This window comes from Lissotriton helveticus, chromosome 6 (genome assembly GCF_964261635.1).
Source record: "Lissotriton helveticus chromosome 6, aLisHel1.1, whole genome shotgun sequence".
Lineage (NCBI taxonomy): Eukaryota > Metazoa > Chordata > Amphibia > Caudata > Salamandridae > Lissotriton > Lissotriton helveticus.
Genome location: NC_136067.1, coordinates 92,295,810 through 92,306,736, shown reverse-complemented (window position 1 = coordinate 92,306,736; position 10,927 = coordinate 92,295,810). Strand labels below are relative to the sequence as shown.

At 43.7% G+C, this 10,927-nt stretch overlaps 1 protein-coding gene across 2 annotated transcripts in view; it reads left to right on the top strand.

The window, feature by feature from the left end:
• Nucleotides 1-364: 364 nt before the first annotated feature.
• LOC144762270 (ATP-binding cassette sub-family C member 10-like) overlaps nt 365-10,927 on the top strand; it is a 1,124,497-nt gene continuing 1,113,934 nt past the window's right edge. For both annotated transcript variants that reach the window (XM_078647414.1, XM_078647412.1), the window contains exon 1: nt 365-540. The gene's annotated coding sequence lies outside the window, so the exon portion shown is untranslated. The remainder of the gene's footprint in view (nt 541-10,927) is intronic.

Here is a 10,927-nt window from a genome sequence, read left to right as displayed (position 1 = left end):
GCGTCTCGTCAAGTAAATTCAATCTAAATAAAGTGGAAGTGCTTTACCTGTACAATTTTTTTTTTTATTGCAGACCGGGTACTACCGTGGGAAGAGTAATGCAAGGAAATCAACTACCCCGCCAACACCCCCACGCCCCCAAACAACCCCCTGTTTGGTGGTGAGATAAAGTCACTAATTGCCCGGAAGGGGCGGTCCCACCCCTGGAGCCGCTGCACGCATTGTAGTTCCGACCCTAAAGCTGGGGGACAGGCCGCACCCCCACTCCTCACCCCAGCAAGGGTTGTAAACAAACTGTGGAAGGAGAGCTCCGAACAGTCCCCTAGTTGTACTCCGAGTTGTAACCTGAGGCGAGCGCGTGGCGGGGGGCGGGGCTCGCGAGGCTCTTAAAACTAGTTTACCCCCCTGAAGGCTCTTCAGCGGCTGCTGCTGTTTCCAGAAAACCCGGCTCCAGTTTGTTTGTTGATGGGGAGGAGCAGGCCTTGTCTTTTCGCGTCAAACAGGCCCCCCGCAATCTGCAGTCGGAACCTAGATTTCAAAGCCTCTTGAAAGGTTTATGCGGCTGCGCCATTATATTACAGCAATCCACAAATAACAGCAATCTCGCATTTTATTGCATCATGTTTGAAGGCAGAATGTTGACTTGTTAGTTAGTGTGTCGAGGTATTGCTCGCAGATCAGAGGCGTGCTGCTTGTGGCGGAGAGGCTCGACCTGTCCGCCATGCAAGGACAAAGACTACTCTTCTGATGAAGAGCAGTATATACGACTCTGTATGCTATCCAGAATAAAAAGAAAGTAAAAGTAACGTAGCTGGCGGCTCCTTGCCCGAAGAGGAGGCACAGTGCTGTGCTGCAACTTTACAATATATACTCAACCATACTTTTGTTCATACTTCAAAAAAATGTGCGCTTAGAAACATGAATTTATTTTCTAAAACGTGAATTAGTATTTCGAACTGTATAGCTGCCAAGGTTTTAGATTGCTGTGTGTAACACTTGTATAATTTCAGTGTAATTTTATCAGTGACATTTCAGCGACTGTGAGTGACACAGGTATGTGACAAGTGGGACAAAAATACAGTGGCTCCTACCTGCCCAGCCGCACCAGTGAGCACACCAGCTAACCCTGGGATTATTAACAAGGACCCAAGTGACAAGAAAGTTTTTTTTTTTTTAAACAGATCTTTATTAAAGCATTTTCCTGATTCACAACCGCCCCCCATCTCCTGCCTCCCCACCCCACCCCCCTTCACCCCCTCCCCTCCAGGCATATTGTTGCTTGCTGTTTATACATAGTCGGGTATATCAATAGCGTCATACATGTTACATAATGGTTAATCACATTAATTAAACTTTCCCGAATTTCCATTAAGATCGAAAACTATGCATCCATTGTACCAAGGGGTCCCAAATTTCAAGCCCTTCGTTTTCTTTTTCTGCCCCTTCCTACTGTAAATAGCTATCTCTATGTTATATGTAGCCAACAATCGCGCCCGCCATTGTTGGAAGGCCGGTGGGTTTGGATCCAGCCAGGCCGACGCCAGATATATTCGGAAGACAACCATAGAAATAAATATGAGCCCTAGCATCCCCTTCGGTTGAATGTCCCCATCCACTCCTAACATTATTTCTACCATTGAAATTTCGATTCTTGCGCTAAGAATTTCAATTAGGAAGGCACCAGAACTAAAGTCACTCATCCATAACTTTGTTAAGGAAGCAGAAGAGAATGAACAGATTTCCAAACATGAGGCGGCATATCTCATGGCAGGCGGTATCACAATACCGTATTTCTACACCCTGCCAAAGACCCACAAAAATATAAATCCACCTCCGGGAAGACCAATCGTGTCGGGGATCGGAACACTCCTTGAACCCCTCTCGACGTTCTGTGATCACTATCTAAAACCTTTGATACAGAACACCTCAACTTATCTTAAAGACACTAAAAATCTACTGCAACTGCTGGAACAGGTAACTTTTGAGGAAGACTATCATTTTAGTCACACTTGACATTGAGAGTTTATATACGAGCATCCCTCAGGACGACACTCTGAGAGTCCTAGGGACAGCTTTGGACTCAATTGCGTGGGAATATACAACACCCAAGGAATTCATACTGCAATAATAAATTACTTTGAGTACCAAGGAAAGCTATATCTCCAGAGCACTGGAATGCCTATGGGCAGCACGTTTGCTCCTAGCGTAGCCAGACTCTATGTCCATGATTTTGAGTCCAAGTATATTTTGCCCACCAGCAACCCCTTCTCCTCCTCCATAGGATTATGGAGGAGGTATATTGATGATATCTTCCTCAACTGGGAGGGGGACGAAACATCTCTAAAACAATTTCTGATCTGGGTCAAAACCTTAGACCCATATCTAAAATTCACCCATTGCTTCAGCAAAAAGGCAGTGGTATTCTTGGACGTGGTCATCACAGTAATTGGCACTGCTCTAACTACAAGAACACACTACAAGCCGACAGCAAAGAATAATGTTCTCGATTTCTCAAGTTTCCACCCTAGACCTCTCAGGGAGAACCTGCCCTATGGTCAGTAACTTAGGATACGGCAAAATTGTAGCGACATTAGGGACTACAAAACTCAAACAAATTACCTCACCAAGAGATTAAAATCAAGAGGATACCCTGCTAAAATTCTTGACAAAGGGAACAAACGTGCAAGGAATCAACCGCGAGAAGCACTTTTGCAGGAAACCGTCAAAGAACCAACAGACATGCCACTCAATTGTGTTACCACTTATAGCTGTCTATCAGACGCTATGAAAAAGTCAGTCAATAGACACTGGAAGATTATCACGAGCAACAAAAGAACCTGGGATAAACCACTCTTTTCGTTCCAAAAGGTAGGAGCCTGAAGGACTCCCTGGTACATACACGGCCGAAACCCAACATGTCCAACTCTCCCATTGAAAGATCCATTACAAATGCTTGGGGTTTACCCCCAATCATCAGACACTATCCATGTTCAAATTGCAGTGTGTGCCACCTGACGACACACACAAAGCAATTCTCCCTGGAACCAGGCAGGACATGGACACAGAGGACACACACCAATTGTAATTCCACCAACGTGGTCTATCTCATTACGTGTCCATGTCATAAAAGATATGTGGGTATGACCACCCGCAAAGTTAAACTGCGCATCTGCGAACATCGCAGCAACATCAGATGCCGAAAAACAACGACTAAGATGAGTGAACATTTCCTCCAGCAAAATCACACCCCCAATGACCTCCACTGGACCATCATTGAGCAAATCACTACTGAGAGAAACACCGCCAGTGTCCTTTTTAAAAAAGAACAACGCTGGGTATACAGATTGGGGACGCATCTGAATGGTCTCAATGATCAAATCCCCTGGTCATCTGTACTCCAGCGTTAGGAACACTAAACAATACCTCTTATGCTCCCATTCTGGAATCATAATTGATCACCTGTGTTTCTCCTCGCAACCAGCTGTGTGCTTGCAAACCTCCAGTCATGACACCTATGTCTACTCATGACCCTGCCTTGTACTTCAATGTCATTTACTTAGCAAGTGTTTAAGAACAGCCCTTGTTCTTTACACTATATGTCTTGTGAGCACAGTGTATGGAGCACCTAGTGCCATTACTCATGAAGTTATGTGCGAACATACAGTGCCCGATCTCTGGTCCATTTTTGTTCCATCTGTTATATAACATCTTTGGCTACCCATGACCATCCCATGCACTCCTAATGTCACTCACATCTAAGTGTTGATGAACAGCCTCCGTTATTTACACAATATGCATGATGAGCCTTCTATTGATGCACTAGCTTTACAGTGTATTGAGCACCTATTGCCATCTATACTAATATAATAAAGAGAGAGCCCAAACCTTTGAGGCGGGTAATCTCAGGAACCACAGCACCAATCACAACACCCAATACAGCGTTGGAAAGGGCAGTTGCAGCAGAAGGACATAGGCTATGCAGATGCCCACCATATATATTTAAAAGGTAAAAGAACCGTGCCAGCAAAGTAGTCCCTTGTGGGCGTGTCTGCGTTGTGCTCGGGGCGTGACAAACGCTGGGGGCGGGTGGTACGTTCCGCCTTTCATGCCATGTCTCATATTGTGTGCTAATCCCACCCTGCTCCCTTTAAATACCCCTGCACCCCATAATCATAACCCACCATTACTCCTTAAAATACCCCAACACCCTTAAACACTAACCCATCTTAACCCTATAAATATACCCTGTACCCCAAAACCCAAACCTATCCCTAAACCCTAAAAATACCCCTCTACCCCAAAATCCAAACCTAGCCCTGAACCCTATAAATACCCATGTACATCAAAACCCAAACCCCAAACCTAGCCCTGAACCCTAAAAATACCACTGTACCCCAAAACCACCCCTGAACCCTTAAAATACCCCTGTACCCCCAAACCTACCCTGAACCCTAAAAATACCCCTGTACCCCAAAACCCAAACCTACCCCTGAACCCTAAAAAGACCCCTGTACCCCAAAACCCAAACCTACCCCTGAACCCTAAAAATACCCCTGTACCCTAAAACCCAAACCTAGCCCTGAACCCTAAAAATACCCCTGTACCCCAAAACCCAAACCTAGCCATGAAACCTTAAAATACCCATGTACCCCAAAACCCAAACCTACCCCTGAACCCTAAAAATACCCCTATACCCCAAAACCCAAACCTAGCCCTGAACCCTAAAAATACCCCTGTACCCCAAAACCCATACCTATCCCTAAACCCTAAAACTACCCCTGTACCCCATAACCCAAAACTATATCTGAACCCTTAAAATACCCAAACACCCCAAAACATATACCTCAGTACCCCAAAACATATACCCCTATACCCATACTTACCTTATCCAAACATAAAAAAAAAACAGGCTTTTACCATTCATGCATTTACAACGAATTTCGTTGTAAATGTATGCGTGGTAAAAGCATATAAAATGTAATGCTATGCGTTATAATGGCATTTCGGAGTCATGGTACTTTCGTAATGAAAGTATGCGGAGTGACGGTATGCGGAAAGAAAGTTGCGGAATAATGGGTGTTTACCCTCCCCCGGTAAGTACATTGGTGGCACGGCGGCCCACATCTCCAGCAACATACTCATATTTTTTCACCACCCATTTGAAAAATGCACAGGTCTCTCTCATTGATGGCCAGCACCGACATATACTTTTAGACACCCCTCCCGCCACAAGTTCTAGAATTGCGAACTTTAGAGCTGGGGAGCTACGTTCGAATCTCGGCATCAGCTCAATATCCTGTGATTCCAGGCAAATTGCTTTGTCTCCCCGTGCCTACCACAAATGAATGTGTTCTTCTGTAATATAAATTGTGCTCATGCCATGTTGTCGAGTTCGCGCTATATAATATTGCAAGGTAAAATAAAGTAGGGAAACTCGAGTTCACACACTACTGAACGCGCACTCTTAAATGCATCAGCAGTGCACTGTGAATCGGAGCGTTTCACAGGCCTGTCACAGATAAGAAATGCTATCAAAACTAAATCATACAAAACAATATACTATTGGCCGGCAGCAATTCACACCCGGACAACGTCGGGATGGGCTGCTAGTTTATTATAAAGTTATGTGCAAAATATAGTGCCCTTCTTGCAATGCCTTCAATTTCAGAAACTAATAAAGTTTTTCGAGACACGAACGAAACTCGGCTTGTGTTCCAAGCCTCGTTTTCACCTCGTTATGTGGTTGGAGCCTCCTCCGCTGACGACACAGAGGGAGGGAGCTTGCTTCCCAAGCCTCACTCCGATGGCAGTGCCTGGATTGGCTAACGCTCTCCAACAGCGTTCCCACCCCTACCGGCACTCTACTTTAGCGTTTTCCGAACAACAGGGACCATCCACAAGGTCCGTTTGCAGGAGACGCTAGGTGCTGAGCGGGTGCTGGGCGTTGCGGGCGTAAGATCCATCCTTCCTACCATCACAGAGCTAAGTAACTCACGTTTCCGCTCTTTGTATTTCACATTACTCTCACCTCGCATCTTTGATCTATTGTCCCCTTGCAGGGTGTGCCATTGTCGCCCCCACCCCCCTCCCGAGACCTATGGGGTGTGGATCTTTTAATTTACAAGTGAGAATTCCTGACTTTAAACTTTCACTTACTAGTCGTATTCTGTAGCTCATGTTGTATAGACATCCCCACTGGCCCTACCGTCTGGCCCATTGATCGCTAACCACGAGTGATGTTACAACAGCCGCCCTTTCAATCGGCTAGTCCTTGTTGCCATAGTGCATGTCCACACGCTTGTCTGGTGCTCAGATCAGCATTTTCTTGCACAAACGTACCGTCTATGGCACTACGGTCACGTCTTTTGACTAGCCTTAAGTACTTGTACTCAGAGATCGGTCTTGCAGAAAACACTACTGACAGATCTCACTTAGTGTTTGTCTTGGATGTTTGTATGTCTCTATCTCCAGACTACACAGGTTCCTCTAAAACTGAGGCAAAATCCCACAACTTGATGGTTTGTTTTTTGCACTTTATTTTTACACTGTATTTTAACTTTCACGCCCTCTGGTAAGGGTGGGCCTTAGCGCACCCACACCACCGGGGTACACTACTAACGGTCCTGAAGAAAGCCCAGTAAAACGACACATAAAAGGGCAGAAACATGTCGACCCCATTCTAAGTGGAAATAACCAAAACATTATTTGGTAGATTTCCCAACACATATTTTTAACCATGTCAGGCTGACCATTGAATAAAACTTTTTTGTGGGACAGTCCTTTGACATTTTTAATATCAGTAATTTTTGACACTACTGTCACGAAAAAACCAGCTCCGCAGCATTCTGGCGTTGTAGCACACCAGGGAGGCATTCGGCTTCTCCTGGTGGGCCCGATGATGAAGCATGTTACCACCCAGGGTGGTGAGTGAGGGCTTCCTAGTAAATCCCTAATGATTTCCAAGGCGAATTACTTGGGTTGATTCTTTCTCTGCTTCTTGTGCTTACACATTTGTCTCTTTTGACACTCTTCTGTTGTTTGACAAAAAAAAAAAAAAAATTACACAGGTATGTGACAAGTGGGACAAAAATACAGTGGCTGCTACCTGCCCAGCCGCACCAGTGAGCACACCAGCTAACTCTGGGATTATTAACAAGGACCCAATTGACAAGAATGTTTTTTTGTTTTTTTAAACAGATCTTTATTAAAGCATTTTCCTGATTCACATCCGTCCCCCATCTCCTGCCTCCCAACCCCCACCCTCTTCCCCCCTCCCCCCTCCCCTCCAGGCATATTGTTGCTTGCTGTTTATACATAGTCGGGTATATCAATAGCGTCATACATGTTACATAATGGTTAATCACATTAATTAAACTTTCCCGAATTCCCATTAAGATCGAAAACGTTGCATCCATTGTACCAAGGGGTCCCAAATTTCAAGCCCCTTTGTTTTCTTTTTCTGTCCCTTCCTACTGTAAATAGCTATCTCTATGTTATATGTAGCCAACAGTCGCGCCCGCCATTGTTGGAAGGCCGGTGGGTTTGGATCCAGCCAGGCCGACGCCAGACATATTCGGAAGACAACCATAGAAATAAATATGAGCCCTTGCATCCCCTTCGGTTGAATGTCCCCATCCACTCCTAACATTATTTCTACCGTTGAAATTTATATTCTTGCGCTAAGAATTTCAATTAGGAAGGTGGAGATTTCCCTGCGGATAAGACTAAGTGTGTTGCAAGTAGCGAACATATGTATGATGTCCGCTTCGTACAGTGCACATCGTGGGCATTCCGCGCCTTTGCCAGTGCCCCACTTGGCGATCTTGTTCGGTGTGTAATACAACTGTTTTATAATATTGGGCTTGCAATCTGGTAGACATTAGCAACGATTGGGATAGTTTGAAAGTACTCTGAATTGACCCCTCAGTTATCTCTAGTTTGTTCTGCCATTTTAAACTAAATTTGTCCATGTCATCCGGGAGCGCTGAGACCAGATTATCATAGATTTCCCCAATTTTAACTGTAGCGTTTTTGTTAACTAGTTCGATTGTCTGAATTCTCTGAAATTTAGATCGTCTGCCCCTTTTTTTCATTAAAAAATCTCTAACTTGTAAGTAAGTACTTGAAAAAATCTCTATGATCTAGCACAAATTCGCTTTTTAACTCTTCGAATGATTTAAAGCCTGTTGAGGAGTAGAAGTTACCACATCGGGTAATCCCAGATCTTAGCCATCTCTTCATACATGTATCATTAAAGATCTCTGGAAGGTTATTATTTCTGGAAAAAACAGTATAGTCGGAGAACCTCCCGATACCCAGGAGTTTACGCACCTGATTCCATGCAGTGTAAATGCCCGCTAGGGTTTTGAAGCGCACTTTTTTGAAGTAGCAGTTGTATGTCAGTCGCCAAAGATGTTCGCTCGCTTAATTACCAAGGATGAGTTCTTGCGGTGTTGGAACCACCCTCTCTTATCTATAATTCCCATTCGGGCCGAGTAATACATTGCTGTATTTCAAAATCGTAGCCCACCAATAGACTTTGAGATTAGACAGGGCAAGCCTGCCTCTATCTTTTGGGAGAGAAATGTATCTGAGTGCTCTGCACGGTCTTCTATATTCCCAGATGAATTGAGAAAATATATTGTCTATATCTTTAAATATCTGTGGGTTAATGTTTAGGCCTATGGTCCTAAAAAAATATAAAAATTTGGGGAAAAATAGCATTGCATCTACCTATTATAGTTAGATGCAGATTGTGCAGTCTACTGAGGCTCTTTTCCGTTTGCTTCATGAGTGGATCCATGTTGATCTTTACCAGTTTGCCTAGATTGGAGGTTATGTTAACTCCCAGGTACATGGCGCTTCCCACTATCCGTTCGTCCCTATAGGTGCTTTTATTGTTAATGATTATCTGAGTTTATATTCTGATTTAATTTATAGCCGGAAATCTTCCCAAACCGATTAGCCTCTTCTTCCATTACTTTTACTGCTTCCCCGGGATCATTTGTGATATTGCGATGTCGTCTGCGTAAGCTAAAGTCTTGGTGTCGCCGTTTGGGGTTTTAATTGGTGATATAGCCATATTGGTTTCTAGCCTGCGAATAAAAGGGTCTATACAAATTGCTAATAGTAGGGGAGAACATAGGCACCCCTATCTTGTCCCTCTAGTTACATTGATTTTCCCTGACATTTCCTCGTTTATCATGACAACAGCTTCGGGATTCACATATAACATGCGGATGGCATTTATGAACTGCTCCCTGATTCCACTCTTTGACATTGCCATCCACAGATATTGCCAGGAGACCCTATCAAAGGCCTTCTCTGTGTCTAATAATATAAGTGCCATAGGGTCTCCTGCTACCTCTGCTATGTCAAAGAGTGTATTCACCCTCTGAACATGATCAGTGGTGGATATTCCCGGGATGAATCTATGTTGTTGAATTGATATAGTTTTGTGTATGATAGGTGCTAGTCGGCTAGGTAATAGTTTAGAGTAAATTTTAGAATCACAATTTATTAATGTGATTGGGTGGTAGGATCCCAGTTCTGTTGGATCTTTGTTTTTCTTTGGAAAAACTACAATTTTAGCACAAGCCTACGATCCCGGTGGTTGCCCTCCTTGAAAGACATGGGTTATAAAATCGGCTAAAATTCCTTTCAGTGATTTATGGAATTTGGCATAAAACTCAAAAGGTATTCCATCCAGTCCTGCAGCTTTTCCGGGGGCTAAACTATTTATTGATAATAGAATTTCTACCCACTGAGGTATTTGTACTAAACTATCTTGATCTTCCTGTGGAAGCTGGGGTGCTATAGTCCGGTCTAGATATTCCTCGATTTCGTCTTGTTTTTTATTAGTCTCTTTGTATAGTTCTTGATAGTAATTTTTAAATGCTACTCTTATCTCTTCGGGATCTTGTTTAAGGCCATTTTTAGGATCTTTAATCTCTTTGATCATGTTCGCCATATTTTGTTGTCTCATGCGTACTGCAAGATGATGTCCTACTTGCTCACTCAGTTCATATGTTTTCTCCCTGTTCATTGTGGCCTTGCATATTGCTTTTTCAGTGAAAATGTCTGCTACTCTGTTTTGTGCAACAGCCACCTCTCTTAACGCCCCTTCGATATTTTGTCCCCCCTGTACTGCCCTTATAAGTCCTTCCTCTGCTTCCGCTAATTTTTCTTGTAGTATTTTTATTTTCAGTTTTGTCTCTGGATTAGATTTTAGCGAAAATTGGAGAGTTTCTCCCCTTATTCCTGCCTTAAGAGTGTCCCACACTATTTCTATTGGTGCACTGCCCAGGTTATCCTCTAGGAACTCGGGTATCCATTTATTTATAAGTTGACAATATTTTTCATTTAGACGTAAAGCGCTTTCGAATCTCCACCTGTTGTGGTCCTGTTGTATCCCTTCACTATCGATACTTAAGATTAGGGGATTATGATCTGATAGGACCCTAGGTAGTCTATCTATTAAGCACTTTGATATCATAGTATAGAAGGCAAACACATCATTCAACCTAGCCAGTTTGGTATGTGGGTTGGAAAAATAAGTAAATCCTGGATTGTTAGGGTGTTTAGACTGCCAACAATCCAACAACCCATGTGTGGTGCATAATTCTTGGAGTGCTCTGAATACCCTTAGTTTCTTTCCTTTATATATAAAGTTGGGCCCCAATGACCAATCAGACGGTAGATTCAGGTTAAAATCGCTGCAGACGATCATAGGGAGTGAACAGTGTGCTAGTTCGTTTGTAATAAACCCCAGTAAGTCTGGATCGTCTGTGATGCTCCCGTATATGGAGCAAATAGTTTGTTTTTTCCCAGTACTATACTGGCACTCCGTGATTGCCCACTGCTCCAACTTGTCGGCTGCTGATCTGGTGAATTGGAGCCCCTCTCCTGCTGCCAGAATAACCACCCC